We start from the raw sequence: 16,634 nt of genomic DNA, 5'->3' as shown, positions 1-16,634 counted from the left end.
ATACAGCCTTTATATTTGTGGTCGGGGACAAAAGCCGTAATAATGCAAAGTTGGTTGTGGTGCAAAGTCGTTTGTGGTGTGCCGAAACAGACTGTCTGGATCGTATCCTGACAGCTATGTTTTATCTTCCTTTTGTCGGGTGGAATCTGCCAAAATTAGGAAGTAACTGATCTGACACTACTTCAAATTTAAGCAAGATGTGATTAATTACAAGATATACTGGGGTCACTTAATGTGCAATTTGAATATATGTAAAGGCTGTGAACGGTAGAAGGACCAAAGGCAGCTGCTATTGAAAAGCTTGATTAAGGTCAACATGCAAATACACAAGATCGTAGAATGCCCACAAACGTTAGCAGGGCCAAATGCAGCCGCTGGTAGGAATAGGCTGATGTATGATTTAACATGTGAATGCTTAAAAAAGGGAAAAATACAAGGAATAGCCGAACGACTGAACATTAGGGGTGCCGAGTGCGGCTGCTTGGAGGGTCAGGCTGGTATATGGTGCAACATGCAATTGGATAAAAGGCCCATGAGAGTCACCCGGAAATGTTGCAATACTTACGGTTTTGTGACAAGACTTGATAGAGCAGGTCTAGTTTTCTGGTAAGAGCTCAGCTGGATATAGATTGTGGCCAAATTAGGCTTGGATAAAGAGGGTACAAGGTTTGAACATTACAGTACTGTTAACGTTAACGCAGACAGCCCACATCCAACCTTACACACAAACAGATGTAAGGGGCCAGGGCCCTGTATTCCCAATGTTTACCAGCTGAAGCCCCTGATGGAGTCCTTGACCAATAAGTTATAACAAAACCAAACATACCACATTCTACAAGAGTTAATGAGTGCTCCAAGCACCATAACATCATAATAGTGCAAGGGGGCCCTGGGCACAGACTTCTCTCAAGGTGTAAAGAGAGAACAATTTGTTGGATAAACATCTGATCACTCCACCCGGCTCCTTCCACCACAGCCAGAGGCTTGGAGCCAGATTCAGCCCTTTGGGGGGGGGGGGGGGGGGGGGGGGGGACCTCCTAACACCACAACAATTTAGTGATGTAGATATGAGTGTCCATTTAAGCTTTTAAACAGCCTTGTACTTAATGAAATATGTAAGCTGTAACAACTAATAGGTTGACATCCTATACATATGACGTACCTGTAAATAAAAACTCAAATTAAGAAGTGTTATTTGAACCATTTGAGGTCCACCATGTGTACACATTAATGGCAAAACTGAAAACCAAACACTTTTTCAAAAACAATTATAAATATAAAAACTCAAATTAAAGTCCTTTCCTTTGATAAATTATGTAACATATGTAGAAGCAATAAGCAAGATTAAAACTATGGTTTTACACACCCACAAAATGCACAAAGAACCTGGCAGCACATGACAAGTTGGATAATACAATAAAAAAAAAAAAAAAAAAAAAAAGCCAGAGTTTATTTTACAAAGTATTTTATTTTTTGACTGGTGCTACAAAACCATAAGAGATACAAGACAAATTCTACTTCCAGTGCGGATATATTGACCAATAGAGATGTTGGCCATTCTTGGCAGATTCTGATAAGAGGTCAATGGTTTAAATGGTAACAGAAGCAGTGAAAGTACGTTATCTATTGGGGAATAATACGTCATGAATTGCCCATTCCTAAAGCTAGTATTGATCAGTAGAACGATCTTCAATATTGTTGACACAGTTACACTGCCCTTGTAAATATTTTGTAGGAGTAAAGCTTGTTCTGAGTACTAGATCAGCAATGGACCTAGACGTTGTAGGTTGGTACTGGTTTACATTGTGTCCTGGTAACATTCTAATTAGAACTTTGTTGAGTTATTTGGAATTAAAGAAAAATGAGAAGTAATTCTGGGTTAGTGTTCTAAAAAGTGAACAGATATTTACCACTCTGTGCCAATATTTGTATTATATATCTCCTTATGTGTGCAGTTAATAGAAGCAAGCAGAAGAGTTTCCACAGTTTGGAGAATGGAATTCATGGGTCTGGCAGATTCTGTAGCAGGCCAGACATGTCCACGTCTAGAAGACGAAAGGGTCGTTTAGTTTTCTATTTGTCCGATAAGCAGAGAGAGACAATTCTCCACCAAAGGTCTGGTAAACCTTCAGAAAGACACAGTTATCTCCGCCAGTAGAAACCTGAAACAGAAAACTATGTAAGGAAAAGCCAAGACTATGTTCTGAACCCAACAGTCCACTGTTAAAGGCAATATCTCCTTCTGCAATTAACCAAAACGTATTTGGGAACTTGTTTTGCATAATAATGTCCTCTAATATTAGAGAGCTTGCATCCCACCCCTCAGCACCAGATTTATTCAAGCCTTAAATGAGATTAAACCTTCCCACAGAGAAAATACAGTGAAGGAACAAGGAGTATGGTTCATAAGGTTTTAAAGTTTAATAATTGGTCCTAAGGTCAGGATTTTGAGTTAAACCTGGGTGGACATGAATTAAAGTTGTTATGTTGAGCACCCAACATTTAGCTGCAAACCTCAAAAAGTACTGGGAATCAGGATACTAACTGCGTTTGTCCTAGCCAAAGGAAAGTGAGAAGGAAGCCCTGCAAATACTCATGCACATGTAGGTTTTCCATGCACCTTCATTTCATAGTTTACTCCATTGACCAATTGTTTTCTAAACTCTGTAACTTTAAAAATCGCATAATTTTCTCCAGCTCTCTCTTCAACCGTTGGCTTGATCTGCGAAATATAAAATTTTAGATTATTACTTCCACACAGAATGCAACAGTGTTCCAATGGATGTTAAAGCGATAGTTATATCAACATAAATGTAAGTAAAACCATGAATTAAGATGTGCAGACTGCTACACCTCCCTATACAATCTAGGGGATGACGCTCAAACACATTAGCCCCCCAAAAAAGCTATACAACAATACCTAAACGAGATTCCTTTGCCATCATTCACACCCTGCCAACAACAAGAGCTCTCCAATATTACTGAAGAGGAGGTGACCAGGGCAATACAGCAATTACCAATGGGCAAGGCCCCAGGCCCAGATGGCTTCGCCAACTGCTTGTCAGGATTACTGTATGATCCAGCACGTGAAACTGTATAGCACGGATGACAAATAAGTAACGTTTTACCGGTCCTTAGAATGGCCGGATTTAACGTACATAATAGTCAGAATTCTAGCCGAGGTCAGGGAACACAGCGATAAGGAAAGCCAGGAGTCAGGATACCAGAATATAGAGAAGTCAATAAACAAAGCCAAAGTCAAAAACCAGGTAGAAAACCAATAACAGGAACGCGCTCTCAGACAACCACAAGGGAAACCACGACAGGGCACTGAGCAGGATGAGAACTGGGCCTAAATACCCCTCCTCTAGATCTGATAGGTTGTAACCGGCCTTTGACCCCAAAGTCAGTTATCAGGTTTCCATTTGCATAATTGCTGCTCAGCATTAACCCTTCTGTGGATTAGGTTGATGCTCAGCCAGGGCCGCCATCAGGGGGTGACAACCATAACGGTTGTCATGGGCCCGGCGGCCCTGGGGGGCCCGGACTGCTCTGGCAGTCCTGGGCCCCACTTTCTTTCTCTGCACACATAGATAGCGAATATCGCTATCTATGTGTGCAGCCGCGGGCCCCCGGCTCCCTGTTACAGCAGAGGGGGCCCAGCACACAGCTTCTCCTCTCTCCTCTCTTGTAATAACTCTCGCGAGACCCGGTTGCCATGGCAACGCTCCGCGGGTCTCGCGAGAATTATGAGGAGAGAGGAGAAGCTGTGTGCTGCCTGGGCCCCCACTGCGATAACAGGGAGCCGGGGGGCCCCCCACCGGACCACCAGGGATGGAATCTCCCCCCTCCCTGGACAAAGGTAAGCAGGGAGGGGGGAGAAATTGGTAATTAAATGAAAAAAAAAAATATGTAAAACTTTTTCCCCCGTCCTCTGAGTCCCACCGGGTGGCCCATGCACTTAGGGCCACCTGGAGGGCTTGTATCAGCAGGGGCCCGGTCGGGCGCTCTTTCCCTTTAACACCGCGACCGGGCCCCTTGCTTTCCGGCAGCAGGCTGGGAGGAAGTGACAGCCGCAAGTCACTTCCTCCCATAAAGAGAGGAGCTGCATGGAAGGTGGCAGGAGGAGTCGCGAGGGAGAGAGGACGAGGCTGCAGTGAGGATGGGGGATCCTCACTCCCATCATCCTCAGGCACCACACTGGACCCCAGGAAATCCACCCTCCAGCAAAAGGTAGGAAACTGGAGGGTGTGTTTAAAAATGTACATTTCACATGTGTGTCAGTATGTCTGTGTGTCAGTATGTCTGTGTGTGTGTGTCAGTATGTCTGTTTGTCTGTGTGTCAATATATCTGTGTGTGTGTCAGTATGTCTGTTTGTCTGTGTGTCAATATATCTGTGTGTGTGTCAGTATGTCTGTCTGTCTGTGTGTCTGTTTGTCTGTGTGTCAGTATGTCTGTTTGTCTGTGTGTCAGTATGTCTGTGTGTCAATATATTTGTGTTTGTCAGTATGTCTGTCAGTGCATGTGCATGCATGTGTCAGTCTCTGTCTGTCAGTATATCAGTCTGTGTGTATCAGTATATGTGCCTGTATGTGTGTCAGTATTTCTCAGTGTATATGGGTGTCAGTGTGTCTGTCAGTGTGTGTGTGTGTGTCAGTATCTCGGTCAGTGTATGTGCCTGTGTGTGGGTGTCAGTATTTCTGTCAGTGTATGTGTGTCAGTATGTTGATCAGTGTGTGTCAGTATGTCTGTATATGAGCCTGTGTGTGTGTGTCAGTATGTCTGTCAGTGTATGTGCCTGCTTATCTGTATGTAGTCAGTGTATGTATCTGTGTATCTGCTTGTGTGTCAGAGTATGTACCTGTGCATCTGAGCCGCAACTTTATATACAAATACACCCCTCCATTCAAACTTCAACACTACATACAAGCACACTCCTACATTCAAAAACAAACACTACACATAAATGCACACCTGCATTCAAACTCCAGTACCACATACAAACACATTCACACAAACATACTTTATACAAACACATGCTTACATTCAAACACACAAAACAGTGCTAAATACAACCCTGCAAGCATGGAAAATTGTTAGAGCCCCAGCTGTCAAAGCATTGTTGGAGTTGCACGACAGATGGGGTTCTAACTTTAGTCCAATCTTGCAATTGGGTGTCCCAATAAAATTCATTCTATTTTAGTGCCGCCACTGCATTGGGATGGATGCCGTGATTGTGATGTAGAATTATTAAAAAAATCTTATTGTATTTATATTGAATTGCTGCTCTAACTCTGTATTAACCTGATACTGTGACAAATCCTCCATTTTGTCCTCATAACCTGACTTCTTCATATGAAAACTACATTACATGACAGTATTTCTCAGCACATCTAATACAATAGACAAGGACTGTATTCTCCATAAGGATATGACTAACCCAGGAACTGTTGAATTTCCCCTAACTCGCAACATAGTATAATTTAAAGGCCATGAGAACACAGTAGTAATGAAATGTTCTATTCATAAGAGACCTTGCACCTAACCACGAGATTTGACATCACCGACCGAGTAAAATGACGCTCAAGACCCCTTGTCCCCCACCCGTGTCCGAAAAAGTACCACCTCTTGGTGGGTGGACACGGGACTAACCACTTAGCTTTTGATCCAATTAATTATATTGATAGGTGGACACTAACCCAGACACTTAACAATTAATCCAATTAATGATGTTTATTCACTGATATCTTGATAATCAATGATGACGAAAATGTCTCTTAAAAGGGCCTGCGCGCCCGCTGATTCTGCACTTGCCAATAAATTTCCTCGAAGTTATTTTAACCTGAACTCCGTGTGTCAGACTGAATTACTTCAGCGTATATACGCAATTCAATTCTCTTTAATTTGGACAGGAACAGATAGACACTTAAACATTTTGGTTTACTGAAAAAGTACCATAACAACTTTGGCGCCCGAACAGGGACTCCGGGCTATGTCTGGCCGGTGAGCCGTCCTAAGGAAGACAAGAGTGGACGGAGGAATCCAGGGGGAAGGAAGGGAGACTGATCACCTCCAGGTACACGGTAGAGACTTCTGCAGAGCCACCGGTATGTTCCGGCCCCTTTGATTGACCCGTCCACGTGTCTGTGACTGCTTCCCGGGAGGACATCAAAGACAGGTAATATCTTGCCCGGAGTCTTATTACCCATTTGTTACCTGCATTTAGTCTATCTGTTGCCTGGGTGTGTCTAGTTTGGTTGCCCGGGCTGAATGTTTATTTGTTTCCCCTTTATGGGATAAAGGGGGGGGGGTGGACCAGTGGTAGTTTGCTTGAGGGTCCTGTGTTTGTCTGTTTTCCCCTTTTTGGGATAAAGGGGGGGGTGGACCCGGGGGATTTGCCTGGAGTCCTGTTGCCTGTTTTACTCCTTTTAGGAGCCACGTGTTTGTGGCTGTAGGGAAAAAGGGGGGTTGACCTGTGGATGTGTTCCTGGGGGTCTTCTTTGCCTGTTTACTTCTTTTAGGAGCCTCGTGGCTGTGGCTGTAAGGAAAAAGAAGTTTGTGGAACTGTGGGATCTGTGTAGAATCATAGTTTCCTGTGATCCAATTTTGTGTCACTTTGATAGCCTAGCTAGCTTCACTGTGCGCTTTCGGACCATCCAGCTCTAGTTGAGTTGGGGACGTCCTGACCCGGACCATCCAGCTCTAGTTGAGTTGGGGACGTCCTGACCCGGACCCTTCGGCTCTAGTTGAGTTGAAGGTCCACTGATTATTTTAACTGTGGTAGGAGACTTAGCCTTGTGGCAGGGGACTCAGTTTCCTGGGGGGATTCAGGCAGGCATTGCTTGTTTTCCGCATCACGTGGTAGTGAGACTTATAGAGTGGGTTTTATAAGGGCACTACGGGAGTGAGGGTGGCGTGGCCACTTTAAGTGGACTGCTGTAACGAGGGAGGCTAGAAAGGATTTCGGACCGGTGTTAGCTGTTATCCTTGGCCGCTGGTAGTGAGACTTGAGGAAGTCATTCTCCGAGCGGGGACACTACGAGGTTGAGAAAGGTGACTTTGGAGTAAGCACATGTAGAAGGAAAGGGATTACTGTTGATTTCATTTGAACTGTGATGCATGCACTGTATTTCAACTGTATTGTTGTCTTGTTTGTTTAATGTGGAGTCATTTAAACTCCTGTATCTGTCTCTAAGGATTTTTCTTCCCTTACTCTTTACCTTTTCTACACTTCCTGTACTATTATACTATCCACTCCCATTCCTCTTAATAGAGAAGTGATTGGTCACACACTTCTCACCTCGCTCTAATCCGTGTCTACCACCCCGGGTAGGCGGATTCAGTGACTAGTCTACGTTTTGGGAAGACGCACTTGAGAAAGACCCACGATTCTCAGGTGGCAGTCGAGCATTGTAGACGTTCCGGTTCAATTTTCCTTATCTTTCCCTATATCTGGGACGCTGGTGTAGGGGAGAAGGGATCATGGGGCAGGATTTAAGTAAGCCCAGTAAGGGCTGGTTAGCATGTGATTTAGTTGATGACAGAGAGGGTGAGGAGATGGTTAAAGGTGTTGAAAAGATTGCAAAAGTTTGTAAAATAGCTGTGCCGACATGTGGTAGATTACAACCAGAAAGTTGGCGTAGATTGTTGATGGAAAAGAAAGGCAAGCTTGCAAATTATGATTTATTAAAAACAGCTGAAGCATGGTACAGAGTAGCAAAGGCTATTCAGCAAGAAGGTTGGGTTGAAGAAGAAATAATTCACAAGGGTGTGAAAATGTTTGTGTACCATAATAATTGTGTTGCTGGGGCTCTTCCTCAGCCAGCGCCCCAAAATGGCGCCCGGGGGATGTCTATCCCAAAGATCCAGTCAGTAATGGGAGATTGCCAGCTGATTAATCCTCCCAATCCCCATCCCGTCACCTCTCCCGTTTGCCCGGTCCTAAATTTTGATGGATCCTACTTTTCCCCTTCTCCCTCCCTAACATTCCCATCATCCTCATCCATCCCCAAGCCACCTTCTGAGTCTAATGCTAACATCTCATCTGCCATTCCTTCCTCACACTTTGTCTCCGTAGATAATCCTACCCTCCCATCTGCATCTGCCCAGTTCACTAACCCCTCCTCTCCTGCCACTGTCAATCTTGCTGATCCCACTCCGGCTCCTCCTCCTTCAGGCACCTTTACTGACTCTTCCCCACCCTCTCCCTCGCCCGCCCCGACCACAACCCAGTTTCCCACCCCCTCTGCTAATCCCTCCCCAACCTCACTGCCCACTCCAGGTTCCGCCCCAACTCCCACCCAAATGGCCTGGCCATACCCCTTCCCATACCCCTATCCTCACTGGCCATACCCCTTTCCCCAAGTCACTCCCCAGGTTCCGGTCATGCCCAGTCCGGTTCAGTCTGCCCCGGATGTGCCCACATCCAACATGGCCGCCACGTCTTCCCTTAACCCCAATGCAACTTCCTTCCCCACCTCCAATATGGCGGCCCCCAGCCATTCAGCACCCCTGATGCCGGTGCTTCCCGGTGATTACCGGTCCCAAGGTTATGACCCAATGGCAACTCCCGCCTCCGGAGCTCCCTCCTATCCCCCGGCCCTGTCTCCTCAGGTGTTCCCCTCACGCAGAAGGTCCCAGATAATAGAGCTAGATGAGGAAGAGGATGACAGGCTGTCCCAGGGTTCAATGGAGGCTGCGAGAGCCCACCGTTCTATTGAAGATCCCTTCGGCCATCAGGGTCGGGGAGAACAGGCCCCTCCTAAATATGTCGCTTTTAACCCCACACAAGCTAGTGCTTTAATGAAATCTCTCCCTGACCCAGAGAAACAGCCTATGCCTTTTTACCGAGGGATAGTTCAGATACAAAAGACTTATTCCGCCGCCTGGCGTGACCTACTGAGCATTTGTGCTATTAAAGCAGGGGATGCATATTGGCCCAGCATGGCCCGCCACCTCAGTACAGATCTGCTTACAAGTGATGTTGATTATCCCTCCGGAGTAACCTTTTGCAATCAATTGAGAGATTGGGCTAAGGATAAACTTGCAGATCAAGCTGCTGGCCTTACTGATGTTGTGCAAGACAAAGGAGAATCAGTGGAAAGGTTTCATGCAAGATTATATCAAATGTTTACAGATTTGGGATTTGATCTCACTGACAAAATTCATTCACAAATGCTATCAGGTGCGTTTGTCCAAGGTGTTAAAGATTCCATACGCAAGGGAATCATTGCTGCACGCCCTGAATACAAGGTTGTTCCCCTAGATACGTTACTCCTAGTTGCTAGGGGTTTGGAATCTGCCCAAACCCCCAGAAGACCCAATTCAGCTCCTCTCATGGTGGCCCGTGCCACCCCCATCACCCCTGGCACCAAGGGTGTCAAGTTAGAGGACGTAACATGTTTTAATTGTGGGGCTAAGGGACACTACAGAAGTGACTGTCCAGAACCCAAAAGGGAACCGGGGGAGCCCAAAAAGTTTCCTACAGGGGAGCCCAAAAAGTTTCCCAAGCCTGCCCCGGTCCCTAAGACCATGAAAACGGTTCCAATTGTTGAGGAACCAGATGATGATTAGGAAATTGGCAAACCTGTGTCATTAACCCCTGTCATGGCAGTGTTTACAGGGGATAAGGGGGGGGGGGCACTTGCCACAGTGACTTTACCCATTGAAGGCCAACCTACCACATTTCTTATCGACACAGGCGCAGCCCGAAGTGTTCTCAGAGAACAAGACCTGCCAGACCCATCTTTCTTGTCAAGTATTGATGTCTCCTGTGTTGGAGTGGATGGCCAACCGAGACACAGTCCTCTAACAACCCCTCTGCGGGTTGGCACAAGCTTACTTGCTCGTTTTGTAGTTTCCTCCACATGCCCAATTAACCTGTTAGGCGCTGATGTCCTTTCACGCCTGCAGGCGTCTATAACCTTCACTCCAGATGGACAGGTAGAAATGTCTACACCTCTATCTGTTTCTGACACTTCAGCCCTATGCTCCTTACCTTTGATGCTGCAATTAGATATACCCAATGAGCAAGCAGCAGAACCTAGGTCCAATTTCCCAGATGAGTTAAAAACTCAGGTGCCTGCTAAGTTATGGTCCTCAGGCCCAGAGGATATAGGTCATCTAAATGTCCCACCTGTGGTGGTTAAGCTTATCCCAGGAGCTAAGTTACCAAGGAAACCACAATATCCTCTAAAACCAGCACAGGCTGCAGCCATTTCTATTCACATCAAAGCGCTCCTGGAAAAGGGTGCTTTAGTGGAGTGTAAATCAGAATGTAATACTCCATTATTTCCTGTGAAGAAGAAGACTCTAAAAGGTGAGCCAGTAAAGTACAGGATGGTTCAGGATCTCCGTGCGGTCAATGAAGCCACTGTCCTGGACACCCCTCTTGTACCAAACCCCCATACCCTGCTCTCTGGCGTCCCACCTTCTGCAAAGTATTTCACAGTCATTGATCTAGCTAATGCCTTTTTCAGTGTTCCACTAGATCCATCCTGTCAATACCTGTTCGCTTTCACCCATGAAATGCAACAATATACATGGACTGTCATGCCCCAAGGGGCACAAAATTCTCCAAGTCAATTTGCCAAAGCCATGTGTACTATTCTTGACCCATGGCAAGCTGAACACCCAGAAGTTGTTTTACTCCAGTATGTGGATGATTTGTTGCTCTGTGGAGATGATATACCCACTACTGAAAAATGTTCAATTAGTCTGCTTTGCTATTTGGCAGAACAAGGATGTAAAGCTTCGCTTCTCAAGCTGCAATTCTGTCAACCCTCTGTGATTTTCCTTGGACATTGCCTATCTCAAGGTACCAGACATCTCACTCGGGACCGAGTCAGAACAATTCTGGACATTCAACCCCCAAGGACTTCAAAATCTCTTCATGCCTTCTTAGGCCTCATTTCCTACTGCAGAGCATGGATCCCAGAGGCCTCTCTGCTTATGCAACCTCTCTACGATGCACTCAAGTCAGATCCATTCGGCCTGACCAACGAAGCTCTGGACAATTTCAAATCTCTTAAACGTGCCATTGTCTCTGCTCCTGCCTTGGGCCTACCAGACTATACCAAGCCTTTCAAATTATTTGTCTCTGAAAGACTAGGTCATGCTACAGGAGTTCTTACCCAAACTAATGACTTAAAAGGCCGCCAGAGGCCTATTGGATACTTTTCATGCCAACTGGACATTGTGGCTAGAGGGACCCCTTCCTGCCTTAGGGCTGTTTTTGCTGCAAGAGAACTTATTGAAAGAACTTCAGACCTGGTCCTTGGCCACCCGTTGGTTGTTTTGGCCCCTCATGACATCTCTGCCATTATCAACCAAGTCCAGCTCAAGCACGTGTCTCCCGCTAGACACCTACGTCTGCAATGTCATCTTCTTCTGCCTGACAACATTTCTATACAAAGGTGTCAAGTTCTTAACCCATCCACTCTTCTTCCACTCCCTGAGGGGGGTATCTACTATGGGTTTGTCACAGATGAAACCTACATTTACCTTCTCTGCGGATGTATCAAGAAAATGCATCCACATTTAACTTTTCACGAGGACAAGACACCTCTCTGTGAAGGTCCAGATTACGCCTTCTGTACCATGTGGTACAAGCCAGACATTACTCCTGAACCTTGCTATGAAGATGAGCTCTACCACTGGTTTGAAGTAAAGCTCACTGCCCAAGATTTCTATTGTGACTCGGAAGGCAACAGCATGGTCCTGATCCAACTGCCCCCAGAACTCAATTACCTATACCATCATTGGGATACTGCTATTCCACATATTCCTGTTACCAAGTTAAAGACAAGATCATGGAATGACCTTGGGCCCATGGCAAAATTATGGGCCACCATGGATGAATCACAACTACAGGAAAATGGCATTGCCAAATACCCAGCAACTGACCTTCTTGAAGCATGGCCACGACATTTCCTGGAAAAAGAATTTAAAGACCTAGTTATAACAAATGACTATGACCCAGAAACTCCTCATGACTGTTTCGAACAGATGAAAATGGAAACAGTACACTTACCAACTGTGCATGAGAATCCATTACCGGATCCGGATTTTACTCTGTTTGTGGACGGTTCAAGGTATGCTGATGAAGAAGGAAAATACCATACAGGATATGCCGTAACCACAACAGGGGAAGTTCTCAAGTCATCACCTCTACCGCCAGCAATGTCTGCGCAAGAAGCTGAATTGCAAGCCCTGACTTCAGCATGCAAGATTTCCAAGGGAAAGCGTGCCAACATCTATACAGATTCAAGATATGCTCTGGGTGTGGCACATGACTTCGGCCTCATTTGGAAGACAAGAGGATTTCTTACCACTGCCGGTACACCAGTCAAACACAGTTCTGCAATCAAGGAACTAATGGATGCCCTCCTACTCCCTGAAGAAGTGGCCGTTTTGAAAGTAAAGGCACATGGGAAATTGGATTCAGATGAAGCAAAGGGCAACCATTTGGCCGATCAGGCTGCTAAGCAAGCAGCCAGAGATTTGCAGGAAGTGGATGAAGAAGTGTCCGGTCAAGAAGAAGAAGTTCCTATCTTTACCTTACAAACTCTTCCTACTGACCTAAGAATTCTACGAGAACAACAAGCTATAATTACCCCTGAAGAAATCCAGAAATGGAAGAAGAAAGGAGCTGTCCTAAAGGACGGAATTTACTACAACAATTCTAAATTTTGCCTTCCAAGAAGCTTATACCCAGCAGTTGTCCAATGGGCCCATGGGCCTGCACATCTGTCAAAAGACCTAATGGCCGCCCTCATTCAAAAATATTATGAAGCACCTGGAATCACAACCCTGATCAACAGCTTCTGCAGGGCCTGTGTCATTTGTGCAAAATGCAATCCAGGAAGACCAATCAAGGTGCCTGCAAAGCACCTAGCAAAACCCATGTACCCATTCCAGAGAATTCAAATTGATCATATCCAAATGCCCAAGAGTGGGTCTCATGAATATGCACTAGTAATGGTGGATATGTTCTCAGGATGGCCAGAAGCCTACCCTGTAGCCAATATCACTGCAAAAACAACCGCAAGACGCCTACTTACAGACATTGTATGTAGATTTGGACTTCCAGAAGTCATTGAAAGTGATCAAGGCCCAGCCTTTACAGCAACAGTGACTAAAGAAATTTGGACTGCTCTGGGAGTGACCCTAGCCTTCCACACCCCTTACCACCCACAAAGTAGTGGTAAAGTAGAGCGCATGAATGGCACTCTAAAAGCCAGAATGTTAAAAATGTCACAAGAAACAAAAATGCCCTGGCCAGAAAGTCTGTCAATAGCTTTGTTCAGCGTTAGGCACACACCTAGAGGGAAACACTCGTTATCCCCATATGAAATTCTATTTGGGACAGCACCCAGGCTAGGTTGTTATTATCCACAGCAGTTACAGCTTCAATCAGATGTTTTAGTAGACTATGTAACTGAACTTGCAAGTGCCTTGAACAAAATACATGCCCAAGTTTTCTCTTCAATTCCAGATCCTGATCTGAACACAGGTACCCATAACCTGCTTCCCGGAGATTGGGTTCTGGTTAAGAAGTTCGTGCGGAAAAGCACCCTGGAACCAAGATTTGACGGGCCATTCCAAGTTCTCCTGATCACCGCAACTTCCGTCAAATTGGCCGGCAGGCCACATTGGATCCACGCTTCCCACTGCAAGAAGTCTCCTGCCCCAGAGGAAGCAGATACCGCACAACCATGTACCTCTGGTACATTGTCTCCTTAATTAGTTTAATTAAGGCCCAGCAAGTAGCCATCACTAAAGATGCTAGTGGGTACACCTTCTGGTATAATTCATCATGTACCCGTGTGGCTACCTATACCTTTGATTATTGTGACATCGTAGAATGCCCATTCACTACAACACAAATCCAGAATATCTATAGAGATATCCCTCATGTAAAAGATCCATATGTTTGTGTAGTTGACAAACAATGGGGGCATAATTGTGGCCATTGGGGGGCGGCGGGATGGAATGCCGGACCTTCCTGGGGCTACAAGCCAAAAAGTGCCTTATCTAAAGTAGATGATCATGGTAGGTCCCTCCTTCAAAGAATGACTCTGAGAAAGCCTGGAGGAGGCACACCAATGAAATTAATTCTTAATGTTGAGCATCCAAGCCCAACAGATGCAGACCAGTATGTATTGGGAATGTACTGGAAAAAGGGTTCCTATACTAAATTAGGGCATTTCTACCTTAAAGATATGTGTAATTCCCCTGAGTGGCAAGGAGCTACTCATATGGTCACAAACCCATTAAAACCACACATCCAGTCCTTTAAGGACATGATGGCCATTGCTAACCCCACCTTTGAAGATACTATGGCTGCTGAAACAGGTTTTAATGATGTTAACCTATGGTTAGAATGGATGAAATATAATGCCAACAAACATAACCGAACCGCATGCTATGTGTGTGGTGGTGCCCGGCCTCATCTGGGCACTGTACCTTTAACCCTGCCAGTAGATGAAGAAAAATGCATTTTAAGTCTTTTTGCCTACCAATATAATTTCAACAGGTCTCAATGTCAAGCATGGACAGCGGAGTATCCTCTTATAGCCAAAAATGTAAGACCTCCTCATGGTGTTACCGTATATAAAGGTAATTACACTTGCTATGTCAAACATGATGGGATTGGTAAATTTGTGGGTAACTTTCCCGCAGGTTATTGTACTACATATAGAACTGTTCCTGTACGTTTGCTGCAGCAGCACACTAGGTCACTGGGAGATATTTACTGGTTGTGTGGGGATTTACAGTTAAGATCCAGAATGGACACAGAGTGGTGGGGGGAGTGTACATTGGCCAAGGCCATTATGCCTATACACATTATTTCTGACACACACACCAACACCCATGAGTCCAGCCACACTAAGGCCAAGCGTGAAGCCCCAGTAAAAGGAAGTTTTGACCCTCACATTTACATTGATGCCATTGGGGTGCCTAGGGGGGTACCCAATGAATTTAAAGCAAGAGATGAAGTTGCTGCAGGATTTGAATCAATTTTTACCATAGTTACTGCAAACAAGAACTTAAATTGGATAAACTACATTTATTACAATCAACAGCGTTTCGTTAATTACACCAGAGATGCCCTCCAGGGATTAGCCGAACAATTGCAGGCAACATCCCAAATGGCCTTCCAAAATAGAATAGCCCTGGATATGATCCTAGCCGAAAAAGGAGGGGTATGTAAAATTTTGCCCGACACCATGACATGTTGTACCTACATCCCAGAAAACACAGGTCCTAATGGTAAAGTTACATTAGCCATAGCAAAATTAAATGACCTCTCAGAAGAATTAAAAAGGAATTCCGGGATAAAAGATCCCTGGGACAGATGGTTTGGTTGGATGACGGGTTGGAAAAAGGCTTTAATGCATATTGGTATGGCAATACTAATTTCTTTTTTTATCTTTGCTCTTCTCTTTTGTTGTGTCTTCCCCTGCCTGAGGAAAGCTCTCACGAAGACTATTGACCAAGCGGCACCCACTTTCACACTACTTGATGTTGATGACCAAGATTTCCAGGATCTCAACTCACCCTGTTTGCCGCTGCAATCCATCCCTTTTGATGATAAAGTGCGAGAGTTCTAGGAAGGGACCACCTTAGGGACAGCATCTGTCGGTGAATGGTAAAGGCCCCATGTGGAGAAGTGGTGGGTTAGCTGCCATGGGATACCCTTGGGTGTGAAGTGTTCGAGAGCCATACTGACAGATGAGCTAGCCTAGTAGGGTCAGAAAATAGGGACAGACTTGCACTTTGCATTAACACCTAGCTAGCGGCCACGGGGTTTCTGTGCCTTTGGGCTAACACGTCTTCTGGTATTAACAAATAAAGTTTTTATCTCTTAGAATCTAACATTTCATAGGGGGGACTGATGTAGAATTATTAAAAAAATCTTATTGTATTTATATTGAATTGCTGCTCTAACTCTGTATTAACCTGATACTGTGACAAATCCTCCATTTTGTCCTCATAACCTGACTTCTTCATATGAAAACTACATTACATGACAGTATTTCTCAGCACATCTAATACAATAGACAAGGACTGTATTCTCCATAAGGATATGACTAACCCAGGAACTGTTGAATTTCCCCTAACTCGCAACATAGTATAATTTAAAGGCCATGAGAACACAGTAGTAATGAAATGTTCTATTCATAAGAGACCTTGCACCTAACCACGAGATTTGACATCACCGACCGAGTAAAATGACGCTCAAGACCCCTTGTCCCCCACCCGTGTCCGAAAAAGTACCACCTCTTGGTGGGTGGACACGGGACTAACCACTTAGCTTTTGATCCAATTAATTATATTGATAGGTGGACACTAACCCAGACACTTAACAATTAATCCAATTAATTAATTTGAGTGCATCTTGTTTTTTGAATATTTATACCAATAATAATACAACGCGGGATTGCACCAAGCACTATACAACAGAACCTTGATGTATTGAGTGTTAAATAGCCGTATAACTCCTCCCACAAATACAGGATACAGCCTTTATATTTGTGGTCGGGGACAAAAGCCGTAATAATGCAAAGTTGGTTGTGGTGCAAAGTCGTTTGTGGTGTGCCGAAACAGACTGTCTGGATCGTATCCTGAC

The 16,634-nt window shown here is 45.0% G+C and overlaps 1 long non-coding RNA gene across 1 annotated transcript; it reads right to left on the bottom strand.

Moving 5' to 3' along the window:
• Positions 1–1,448: 1,448 nt before the first annotated feature.
• LOC134586431 (uncharacterized) lies at positions 1,449–3,033 on the bottom strand. Its single transcript, XR_010086572.1, has 2 exons — positions 2,621–3,033; positions 1,449–2,162 (listed from the first exon to the last, which is right to left on the bottom strand). It is a non-coding gene; the product is annotated as an uncharacterized LOC134586431 (long non-coding RNA).
• Positions 3,034–16,634: the final 13,601 nt, after the last annotated feature.

The sequence above is a fragment of the Pelobates fuscus genome, chromosome 1 (assembly GCF_036172605.1).
Source record: "Pelobates fuscus isolate aPelFus1 chromosome 1, aPelFus1.pri, whole genome shotgun sequence".
NCBI lineage: Eukaryota > Metazoa > Chordata > Amphibia > Anura > Pelobatidae > Pelobates > Pelobates fuscus.
The sequence above is the reverse complement of the archived record's forward strand: the minus strand, read 5'-3'. Positions and strand labels throughout refer to the sequence as shown.